The 12435-nt window shown below is 38.6% G+C and overlaps 1 protein-coding gene across 2 annotated transcripts in view; it reads right to left on the reverse strand.

Annotated features, from left to right (window-relative positions):
- The window catches only part of LOC147328095 (inactive rhomboid protein 2-like), a 41238-nt gene extending 30764 nt beyond the window's left edge, over positions 1-10474 (reverse strand). For both annotated transcript variants that reach the window (XM_086296251.1, XM_086296250.1), the window contains exon 1: positions 10337-10474. The gene's annotated coding sequence lies outside the window, so the exon portion shown is untranslated. The remainder of the gene's footprint in view (positions 1-10336) is intronic.
- Positions 10475-12435: the final 1961 nt, after the last annotated feature.

The following is a 12435-nucleotide window of genomic DNA, read 5'->3' on the forward strand; positions in this document are numbered from 1 at the left end:
TGCCATGCCACTACATCCAATCAAGTAGTGGAGCTATGAGCTAAAGACAAATGTGAAATCTGAGTTGACTGCTGGCTCCTGACTGCAGACAGCTTGATAATGTTATCTGCACAATAGGCAGACTGTAATGAATATGTGTCATCACTGCTCAGATCGACTGTGCAAGGCATATATCATTTGACTGAATTGTATTCCACTCAAAGACTCAGCCTTGTGAGTTATTGGCCAATAAATCCTCCAAATGTCTCTGATCATACAGTTCAGTGATATCTACCAGGTGTGCAAAATGGTTTTAAAAGGCGTGTCATAGTCTCCATGTCCACAGGTCTGCTCAAGTCCATTTGGGTCCAAGAAACAAACAGAACAGAACAAAGATCGTAAAGCTTCATCCTGACCTCTATGTGTCTGATTTTTTATTTTATTTTTTTTGCAACCATGTGGACTTGTGTGTAGAGATAATTCAATACAGACAATGCACCAGCAATTAAACCTGACTTTACTTGAATATAACAGGACTGATTACTCAGCCGCAGTAGCTGACTTTTGTTAAGTAAGGTAACCAAGCATAAGAGCATGGCAATAATCAGAAGACGGCTTTCAATCACCAATTCCTCCAAGTGTTCTTGGTTGCCCCCAGAATAAGGAATAAAGCACCGTATGAATGTGTGAATGTAGCCTGAACTAAAGAAGAATAGAATAGAATAGAATTCAACTTTATTGTCATTGCACATGCACAGGTACAGGGCAACGAAATGCAGTTTGCATCCATCCAGAAGTGCTTAGTGATATAGATATATTACAATATATATTAGCAATAATATAGATATGTAAGTATATTACAGAAATGGGTCTATTATGTTATAATGTACACGGTATGAAGTATGTTGTGAATATTCTATAACTATAAGTATGTACAGGCTGTAGTGAGTACAAGCTATGTACAGGATATGGACAGGATATAAATATGAAAAACTATACAGAATATGAAATAAATAACTTTACAGGAATCTGAGATATACAGCTATACAGAAATGGGAACTATGCAAGTTGTAAACAGTTGTAGGGTTAAAAATTATCGTATGTACAGAATGATTGTTTACACAGGGCTATACAGTAGTGCAGTTAAGGTAAGTGAGGGTGTGGATAATTTCTACAGAGGCTATATAAAGTGCTAGTGGTTGAGAGTGGTGGTTCAGTCCATGTTATTATTGTGTGTTTGAGGGTACAGTTGTCCATTGTGTGTGTGTGTGTGTATGTTCAGTCCATGAGTTAACGTGGGTCAGATGTCAGGAGGCAGAGTTCAGGAGTCTGACAGCTGTGGGGAAGAAGCTGTTCCGGTACCTGGTGGTCTTAGTCCGGAGGCTCCTGTAGCGCCTCCCAGAGGGCAGGAGGGTGAAGAGTCCATGTGATGGGTGACTGGGGTCTCTGATGATTTTCCCAGCCCTTTTCAGACACCGCTTCCTGTAGATGTCTTTTATGGCAGGAAGTGGTGCTCCGGCGATGCGCTGGGCAGTTTTCACGACCCTCTGCAACGCCTTCCGGTCCGAGGCAGAGCAGTTCCCGTACCAGACTGTTATACAGTTGGTCAGGATGCTCTCGATGGTGCAGCGATAGAAGTTCACCAGGATGTCTGAGGACAGGTGGTTCTTCCTCAGAGTCCTCAAGAAGAAGAGGCGCTGGTGAGCCTTCTCGAAGGCTCGAAGTACTAACTATACTACTAGTCTTTTTCCCCATCTCTGCCTTCACTATATTTGGACTAATGGTGCTTACACGGCAAGTTCCAATTTAAGGCAGGAAAAACTCTAAGCACGATAGTGGAGGAGTGATTATTCTCAGAAAAGTATTTAACTTTTAGCTAACTTTTAACTCTTAAAAAAAAAAAAAATCTTGATAATAGCCTTGAGTGAGCCAGTGATCATGTCACATGGTTGAGCTTCCAACATGAGTTAAGACCTAAGATGCACAATTACGCTTTACTTTTTGTCATAAAGACTTGTGAATTTACTTCTCTGTTACTTCTATTATATAAAGACACTGTTTTTTTTTAAATTACAAACCCTACTCCAAAACTGCCTTATATGCTTTACATTGAGTCATTTTATGATTTGCACTTATATTGTCAAATTAGCATGCAGAAGAAACAGCTGCTGTTCCCAGCACTGACTTGGAGGCTAAATGAGGAACTAACCCACATTACTGCCTCATAAGTTCTTTTTTAACATCAAGCCTTACACATGCACGTAAAACTTGACAGGCACGCATGCAAAAAGCAATTCTACTGTTCTACTTAAACACATTTGTCTTCAGAATACTTGCAAATAAACAGGAGTGCACTGGTGCAAAACTGTTCACTGAAATGTGAGCTCTTACAGTTTGCTAATGAACAGTCCTTAACCTCTGCAACATGCCACACACATCAGAAAAGAATAAATATGCATGGACACAAATCTAAAATCCATAATTTCACACATGCAAGAACTAAAAGGCTTAGAACAAGTGTGAATCATATTATGAGACATCGGTACAATGAGGAGTGAGAAATGAATAATAACGCAAACTGTAATTTATTTCATTATTAAGCTGAGAACAGCTTTGAGGGTTGAACTCAAAGAAGAAAAAAAGAAAAAAGTTCACACCCTCGCACAGACTACGTCTCACATCATCATTAAGAGCGTGGACAACTCTGCCAAGTGCCAATTTGTATGTGGGACTTGTCTACACCAACACTGCAAGCCTGGACTGTAACATTAACATTGTGTATTTATGCTGGCTGTAGCTCTAAATGAAAACAGGGTAAAAAAGATAATTACATGCCAATAGAAAACGACGCACACTACATCTGAATCTTATGTTATTACATTAGCTGATATGGTGCAATCAGACATCATCCAACATTTCTACATACACATTGACAGCGCAAAAGAACAACTGTTTGCCTGGTGGTAGCTGCAATTAGGCGTCGGGCTGGTTTGTTTCAGCACAATTTCATGTTTTTCATTGGTAAAAACCAGCAACTGGGGTTGTCATGACTGAGCTGAATAAAGTTAAGGCACAGGGTCTCTGTTGCCTTACTTAACAGAAGTATAAACATTTTTCTGTCATTTCTAGGCTTTTTTATTTATTTATTTTAGGTTTTAGCAAATTAAACCTCAATTTTAAAGTTTAGACATCTGGTGAATGTCCATTGGGGCATGGCCAAAACCTCTTTTGGGTTTAACCTGGGGTTCAGCATCTTGCCTAATGATAATTCAACACATGGACAGAAGGAGCCAAGGATCAATCCACTGATTGGTATATGACCCGCTTGACCACCTGAGCCATATGTGATGGCTCAGACAGAACAGTGTGTATGAAATCAGTTAACTAGAATATGTGGCTAGATAGTTAGAAAAACATTCATGTGCTGTCCAAGTGTTACCTCAGGCCTGGTGTCTAAACCAGACAATAATCTGACCGTCAAGAAATGGTACAGTGGTATATATATTCATCATCTGTTATTATTAGTATTATTTCATCAGGTCAGAACAGTTCTTCACTTCTCAGAAAGAGACTGACTCACTGGCTGACCTTTATCAGTCCAAACTTTGCCTTCTAATTCTCACATTTAATGGTTTCCATTCAACATTTTATGGCAAATACAGGGGTGTTATTACTTCAGCCCTTTAACTTCTGAAAGCTGAGGCAACTGGAAGGAGAAATGGGACAAAGTTTTGTCTGTTAAAGGTGCTGAACATCAACGGCAGCAGTCATATTCTTTACTCCACTCAGTTACACAATCAGCACATCTATACTGCTGGGCAGATGTATGCAAACATGACTCTAAACAACACGCTATTTGGGATTAGATTCCTAAATTCACAGCCACATATTTATATAGACTTGTTATAGTCTATATAGAGTGTTTTTAAATATTCTTCCAAACAATCAAGAATCCAAAGTAAAGGACTCATAAAAAAAAGAACATGCTGCTTGTGAAAATATATTTCCATCCTATCTAGGCTTGTTAATGGAGCCTTTGTGTCTGGTCAAACAGAGATGGCAAAGAAACACCGTGCTGTAAACGAATGACTAGACACGATAACGAAAGGACTGTGAAAAAGACTCACAACAACCTGGCAAGCAGCCAGCAGCATACCTTAAAGCAGCGGTCTCCAACCCCCGGGCCTCGGACCGGTCCGTGAGTCGTTTGGTACCGGGCCGCGAGAGTTGAGGCTCAGGTGTGAAATGTATAGTTTTCAGGGTTTTTAAATCGGTTTTCAGCGTTATTTTGTTATCGTTTTTATCGTTAACTCGGTTTTCCTGGGTCTTTTCACGTGTGTTATGAATAAATCTTTTTTTTCGGTACCGGTACTAGTTTTATTTTGTTGTATTTATCCGCGACACCTTAAAGGCCGGTCCGTGAAAATATTGTCGGGCATAAACCGGTCCGTGGCCCAAAAAAGGTTGGGGACCGCTGCCTTAAAGGTTTTATAATATGTGACAGCGTGAATATTAATATAGAAACAAACAACTACATGCTAGAAGGAATATAGTAGATTACAGCATCCTTAGCAAAGAATGAAGTCATAATCTTGCAGTGCATGCTGCAATCTATCCTCATCATTATCGAGTTTTGTTTATGTCCCGCAGCACGTACATGTCTGTGGATGGGAGAAGATATAAATGTAGCAAGAGAGTGACCTCCCAAACTCCACTGTTAAAGCCAGAATCCAGTCCAGAGTATTCAGTCATGTGGAATAAGACAGGGAAAAGTGCAGTCTGTGCAAAACCCTTAAAAAATTTTTTTAAATAAAAATAAATAATGTGGGAAAAAAAATTAAGTAGAACAAAATAAAAGGGACCTCAGTAAATCACTTAATGGAATGAAGACAAATAAAATAAGCTTACTAAATGTAACCAAAAAAGGAGAAGCACCGAAAGAGTCAGATGGCATTAAAGTGGCTCAGCATAGTGGATGGTGCACACCCAGTGCTTCTGAATGTCTAATAAATGCACCTGTCAAAATAAAAAGGAGTACTCTGCTTTAACAAAAACCTTTAATGTAATGTTAAAGCAGAGGACTCTTTTGAAGTGAGATTCTCTTGGCTTTTTTTTATAGAAGAGGTCTGATTGTTACTGTTGCTAGGTGTGTAGGGTTAAAACTCATCATGACTGAGCCGACAGTCATTATGCCAGCAGGCACAACAGTTGAGTGCTACTGAAGGCGTAGGAGAGTGTGCGAGTTTCAGTGGTGTCTGTACGTCTCCAAAGAGTGAGAGCAACAATCAAAACTGCCCCCTCATTCTTCGCTTCCAACCACAATACCTCTTGATGATGACTGGCTCTAAACAAAACCTTAAATCTTTACTAATACCATTACATTTCTTTGGCTGACGATGATAGCACTTTGGTGGCTAAAACAGATCAATCGTTCCATTTCAGATCCATTAGAAGATGATGAGCACGTTTGAGAAGCACCTTGACTGTGACCTAACCCATCTAAAACGCTGCACCTTTTCCAAGAGTCTTCATGCCCAAACTTGCATACCAGCAAGCTTTGCAATGCTGCAGCTACAGCCTTGGCCCACGCCATGAGTTCCTTACAATCCTTAACATGAATAACTAATCTTACACAAAACAACACATGACACATGTGAATGTTGAAACGCGACACTCAGAAAACTGCTAGCGTAAGGCTTTTGCCAGATAAATTCCTCTCAGCTAGCCCAGCTTGCCTTTTTTAAAAAAAAAAAAGCGAAACAGATGAAGCAGTCGCAAATCTGCTGCTGCAGTGCCAGAGACAGAATATGAGTGAGGACATTTTGTCTCCCCTCCGAAACTGGCATGAAATGTGGAAGGAAATGAGCTTTTCAATGCCGCAATAAATATGCAAAGTGGACATGGACTCCTCTGCACTTTGAAGACTTCTACATTATCAACAAAAAGCTTTTTTGCAGATTTACGCGTCTTTGGATTTCAAAGCATTCCTAGAATGTTCCCATATTTTCAGATAAAATGTCATGCATTGTGGAATGAGGTTTGGCATGGAGGAAAAAAAATCCCAGCATATGAGCCAGTAGCTTGATACTCCCGTAACTTAAGTGGGTGGTTTTTTTTTGTTTGTTTGGGTTTTTTTTTTTTTTTTTTAAAGGGGCTTACCATTTTCTGGGTGTGTTCTTAGCTGAAAACAGATAACATCATGGAAGACCCCCAAAAAACAAAAGGACAAGCTGAGGGCTTTCCATACTTACCACTATAAATGCATGGAAATGAATGGTATCTTTTCCAGCCTTTGTTGTTGAGAGAAAAAGAGGACTGTGGTTTGACAAATGGGGAAGTAACAAAAAATGAAAACTTAAACCTCTGAGCAGATGTATCTGACAATCACAGTTTCACATGAAAAGAAACCCCGTAAGGTTCAACGGAGATAGAACCTAACAGCTTGTTTCCATCTAAAGACGATATCTCATTTTCTAACTGAACTATTTCTAAAAGTTAAAACTTCCGACACTGCTCAGTCACGCTAAAAGAAGAAGTTACTTTTCATTGCTCCCTTGTCACAAAGAAGTTAATTTGGCAGAGCTGGCAGAGTTTTTGTGTCTCTGGCTGAAACCAAACAGACAAAACTGAACCAAGAAAACTTTTGAGATTAGACCATCCACAACACGAGGACAGTTATTAAAATGCCACTGCGTAGTTTGGATTACTCGCTGTGGAAACAGGTTAAGGTTAGTTGGTTTGACAGTGATCCTTGTCTGAAGTGTTAAAACATGTTATTTTCAGGGCTGGAGTATATGCCACCCAACATAGGATCAATACGTCATCAATTAAGAACCTTTAAAATCAGTTTGACAAACAAGTAAAAGCAGAACACGCAGATAACGCATATCCCATAACGTCCAACAAAACTGTGTACTTTTTGAGAAGTAAAGCTAAGCAGATTAATGGCATGACTTCTGAAGGTAAAATAAACGAATTTGCTGACCTTTGACTTGTTAAACTTGAGCTTAGATCCTTTTGTGTTATTGCTGATTGATAAAAACGGGGACATGTGACATTTTTGGCTTTTGTCTGTGGGAGGCTGTCAAACAAGTAAGATGAACTTTCTGAATGAAACTAGGCTACAGTTTTCTTTTGTAAAGAGGTGACAAATGTGAAACTGGTGCAAACATCACATGACTCCAACCACACAGAAACAGCTGTTTGCTAGCCATTACATGGAAACACCGTGCCTTCTGTGCCTGTTTATGTGCCAGTGAATTTCCTCTTTTTTCTGAATTTCCTTCATGATTGCATAAAGTTAGTAGAAAGTTAATGTAATAAGCATATACCGCAATAATTCTCTTTTTATTTCATGTTGTACACAGAGATGCAGAGATAATACAGGTTTCAGTTTCATCCTGTGATGTCAGTGAGGCTGGGGTGAGCAATATAACATAATGATTTCATTACATGACTTTAAAGTCAAACTGTGTGATGATGTGATACTTATTGCAGTGATCATTTTGATCATATCACCCACCTCCCTCCCACATATCAGGGGTGGGTGACAATGACGCTACACTAAATTTCAATTTTAAAATTAGCTCCTGAAGTAACCGTGATGCTTCGAACTACTTGCAAACCATCATTAAACAAATATGCAGTAAGAGGCGGTGAAAGAGAAGACCTCCACTGAGTATAACTAAAGTATATCTGCAACACTTTTTTGTCTCGACATTAATCAACATGTGCTTGATATGTGTTTGCGTCTACACGGCTTTCTGCCTCCAACCAGTGAATCAGAGAAGGTTCAATGCTCTTTTTAGTAACAAAAACAGAGTAGACAACTCTCTACAAGAGCGATGTCAAACACGTAGCCCTCCAGAAGGTCCAGTTCAGCACCATGGATGGCTCTGCATTGTGTTCAGTCATTAATTATGTCATGTTTTTCAGTAAAACTGATATTTCTGTCGTAGTGTTGGTGCCTGGATTACTATAAAGAAGTAACAAAGTATTTTTGGATCTAGACACATTATTTGAAACATAAAGACATAAAATGCTATTGTTCTATATTTACAAATCCACTATATGTGAAGATTTTGTGCCTGTATAGCTCCACTGTGTACATATCATAGTAAAAATGTATTGACAGTAAATGAATGTGTCAAAACCTGAGATCTATTATTTAAAGCTGCCTCTTTTTTCCCCCCATTGATGTTCCTGTACTTCTTTACAATGTTCTCAAAGAAATTTAGAGGGATATGTTTCCTCCCCCCCCCCCCATATAGGTTATTAAATTATAGCTTTAGCTCACTTGAGATCACACTGAGCTTTGTGTGTCCTATGATAACCCAGGACTTAATTCCAGGAAGTAGGTTTAACAAACAACTCTGAATTTGTTAACCATAAGTTAATGGAAAACCCACGTTTTCTGTTCTAGAGAGTTAACTTAAACTCTGAGTTAGTAACCAAGGTAACAGACTCTGCGAACTAAATCTGCTCACTGGCAGATTTTTGTCAACATAGTCTAAGTTTCTCTCTGACTCCTCCCCTCCTGCTGCACCCGAATCAGCTGACTGACCCTCCGATTCATTTTCTCATTCGTAACGTTCTCTAAAATATTTAACTGATCGCTTTTACAATACTTCAGTTGTCAGTCTATATGGACAGAGAAAGCAATTACATAGCAGATTTATGATCAGCTCAGAATAAATTGCCTCCATGTTTCTAAGTATGTGACTCTATGGACAGTACTGCAGCTGTCAGCCAGTTTCCCTCCACTGTAAATATTTTTGGACTGTAACAATCACTCTTTAAAAACAACCTTATCTGTCAAAGCTTTAGAATAACTTACTGGTTAAGGATTATTTATTTGTTGTGCTGTTTTTGGTCACACGGATGGAAAAAAATGTTTGTCATACTCAAAGATGATTGATCTGTGATTAGCCTTTCTGAAAGTTCTCAAAGGTTCTCAAGTATATTCTTAAAAAGTTTTTTGAACATGCTTCCTGTAATACGACCCTGCTCTACAGTGCATAAGGAGGGAAACAAACAAAACACAGGAAGTCCTAAAAACTGTGGTTCCTTTAATGGGCACATCCAGCTGGCTCCAGAAGAGCGTCCCAAAAGACTCCCACATTAACATGTCCAACTGTACAGCATTAAAAACCATGCTTACTGCGAGGTATAAAGCCTGTTTTGGCCTCTACTGACAGTTTCCCACCTAAACACAAAACCATAGTGGGTTTTTTTTCTCTTTTAAACATGTCCAACTGAATGCTGGAGTTAAAGGTGTAGCCACTTTAAATGACAGGTGTCCCAACACAGGAAACTGAAGCTGGCTGCTGTCTGGCAGGCTTTGGGTCAACAAACTGAACCTCTGAGTGTTTGTGCAAACTGTCCAGAAAGTTTCTGCTTCTCTGTGCGTGAAATTGTAGAGTTTTGTTAGTCTGGCGGCAGCAGATTTGCAAGTCTGTGGTACAGTTAATAGATGCAGATTGCTAACCAAGCCCGCTAGCTAGAGGATACCGCAACATGCCACTATCTCTCCCAAATATGGTCACATGTGGCTTCAAAAGATTAACACAGCTTAATGCTGAGCCTTCAAAAAGACTCCAAACCAGTGTGCAACGTCTTTTATATACAGTCTTTGGTTTTAACTTTAAGTACACTGACACTTGAACGCAACTATTCCTACCTGTTGTGACTTGGTTAACTTCTAATCAGCATTTCAATAACTCACCTCCCTGCCTCTGTTTTGGTAAAAACTAACAAATGGAAACACACATTTTCAAAATCAGCAGTGACACACAAATGGTTTCACGTTAGTTGTGTCATACTTTCATGTGAAACCGTCCGTTCCTGTCATTCCGGGGAAACATGGTGTGTCAAACCCACCTCTTACGTTCCACGAAAAATAAATGGGAGGGGTGTAAGGCTTACGGCAAATTCAATTTTTCGGCACACGGCGACTACGATTAACTTTAGAGGGAGAACATGAGAAAATCCAAGAGGATTAATTGCATTCATATGCACTTGTCCCAACAGGCAGAGCAACAAAGGGCTTGCCGAGGCGTGCTTTCAGCCGCTACTCTAACATTAGATGTAAACGACCGTTGGAAGCTAACGCCGACACTGGAAATGTCATTATTAGCAGTGCTGTTTGTTCCTGTTTAAACGCTTTGACTCATCTAGGATCGCATACAAAAAAAACAGTAAATATTACAGCATTAGTACACCTTATACTGAGCTATTAGGTGCTTTCATATTAAAAGCGTATTAATAATGACCGTTGACCCCCGACCCTAAGTTAAGTTTTAGCGATTGCAGCGTCACAAAAACAAATAAAAGAGCTGTAGAGTGCTATTCCACTCACCTCCAGGAAGAAATGCCTAGATTATAATTCATTAGCAGAGAGAATATATCCGAAATGCAACGATACTGTGGGTTAGTGTCCAACAGCGTGTCACTACTTCCCTCTTTCTGCTTCCAACATCCTTGAAGAAACCAGGGGCGGAGCTAGGACCCCCCGACACGGGCCTGAAAGAACAGGAGCCCGAGAAGCAGGGGCGGTGTCAGTATATGTGTTCTTGTCAAAGTCTCCACATACACAAAAACTAACCGAAATAATACTGGTTCCTTAAAAATGGAAATTAGTTTTACTCCTTGTAACTTTGGTCAATGTACCAATTCTTTTGCATGTGTTTCTTGAGGCTGGGATGTTATGAAGTTCAGCCTGTGTCATAGTTTCTTTTCTGAACTTCTTAAATTTTGAAACATAGTCACATAGAGATGGAGAGGACATGCTAACTCCACACAGAAAAAAGCCCCAGTCAGATGGTGGATGTGAATTCATGACCTTCTTGTTGTGAGGCAACTATCTATGTAGCTGTCCCTAATGAAATGACAGCTTAAATAAGAGTTTTGATATTTACTGGTATAGAAAAAGGTATTCCCTCCTACAAAAAAGAAAAAATAGCTTCCATTTATGCTTATTGTATTTACTTTACAAGGGAGTTGGGATGATGTCATTCAAATCAAATACATTTTTCTTGTTCTTCACATGATTACTGCCAAACCATTAAACGTCACACTTTGTGTGTGTGCATATTTAATGTTTGTCCCATACAAACATACCTTTTAGCTTACATTTAGAGCTTGTTGTGATACAATCACCATTTGGTGGCAGAGGGTGACAAAGATCATTTACTTGATCAGAAATAAATATAGTGGTGCTCACATGCAGCCATGAATATCATAGTGTTTTGAAACCTGATGTGAGTAGCAAGGTTTAAATCAACTGAATTCTCAATAATCCTCCTAACTCTTAGACTGACCATTATTTACAAAATGAACTTCAAGGTTAATTTACATACATCGACCCCTGCAGGCCATTAAAAGAATACAGGTTTAATGTATTTCTGAATTAGCTTCACTTTTTATAACCAGAAAATACATCCATCTCTTACATGTGCATCATAATAATGGATGTTATAATATAGCTTATTATATAAATAGACATAAATCTATTTATCATAAAGTAAAAAATAATAAATAACTAAAGCTTTGAAATAAATATTTTGGAGTGCAATAGCACCCTAACCGTAGCCAAAATACCAAATAAGAAATACATAATAGTGGATACATAACAGTGGGCTACAAGCAGAATTTAGAAACACTTATAAAACTTTTAGTACATTAAAACTGTACTTCAGTAAAGTACTCAGAATAGAGTAATTGTAAAATTACATTATTACTGCAGCTGTCCATTGCCCCCTCACCACACTCATATGCATAGAGGTCATTTACTCCAACTCCTACACAAATATGCAGCATGCTTCATTGCACTGTCTGGTAGCTTATTCATTAGCAAACAAGCTGCTTATTCTACATTACAATCCTGTGATTTTAATAGCAATGTGTGTACATTACTTTGTACCCATTCAAAAATCAGTCTTAAGGAGTAGTGAACTACATTTTGCAGTAGTTGCTTTGTATTTGGACCAAAGTCATATTTGCATAGTAATTCAACAAGTTCAAAGACTAGTTTACTACTGAAATATTTCTCATTACTATGTAATTTGTTAACCATTAACAGATCAAGCTGTTGCCAATTTCAAAGTAGTAAGGAGTAATTCTGCAGCTGACGCACCTGCATTTCTGGATGTGTCTGATCAGTTTTATTTTATTATTTTGCAATTATGTTAAATTTTCGTTCGTGTAAACTGTAAATGTTTTTCCATGTAGGTTTGCAGTACTTCAGGTACTCGTGTAACATTGCCTACTATATAGCTCGAAAAACATTCCTTTCAACACTTAGGGAAAAATAATATATAGAAACCAAAAGATCAGTGTGAATACAGAATTTGCCTCTAAAGCAAAGTTAAGCTTCTTATTCTCCCAAAATATTTCTGCAAATACTTGCGAATATTCATTTAAAGGAACTCCAGGATTTTAGTGTCCAAACAGTTGGAA

The sequence above is a fragment of the Aulonocara sp. 'chitande type north' Nkhata Bay genome, linkage group LG6 (genome assembly GCF_057382095.1).
Source record: "Aulonocara sp. 'chitande type north' Nkhata Bay isolate Kocher_YH1m ecotype deep benthic linkage group LG6, A_spYH_male_GT1.1, whole genome shotgun sequence".
NCBI classification, from domain to species: Eukaryota; Metazoa; Chordata; class Actinopteri; order Cichliformes; family Cichlidae; genus Aulonocara; species Aulonocara sp. 'chitande type north' Nkhata Bay.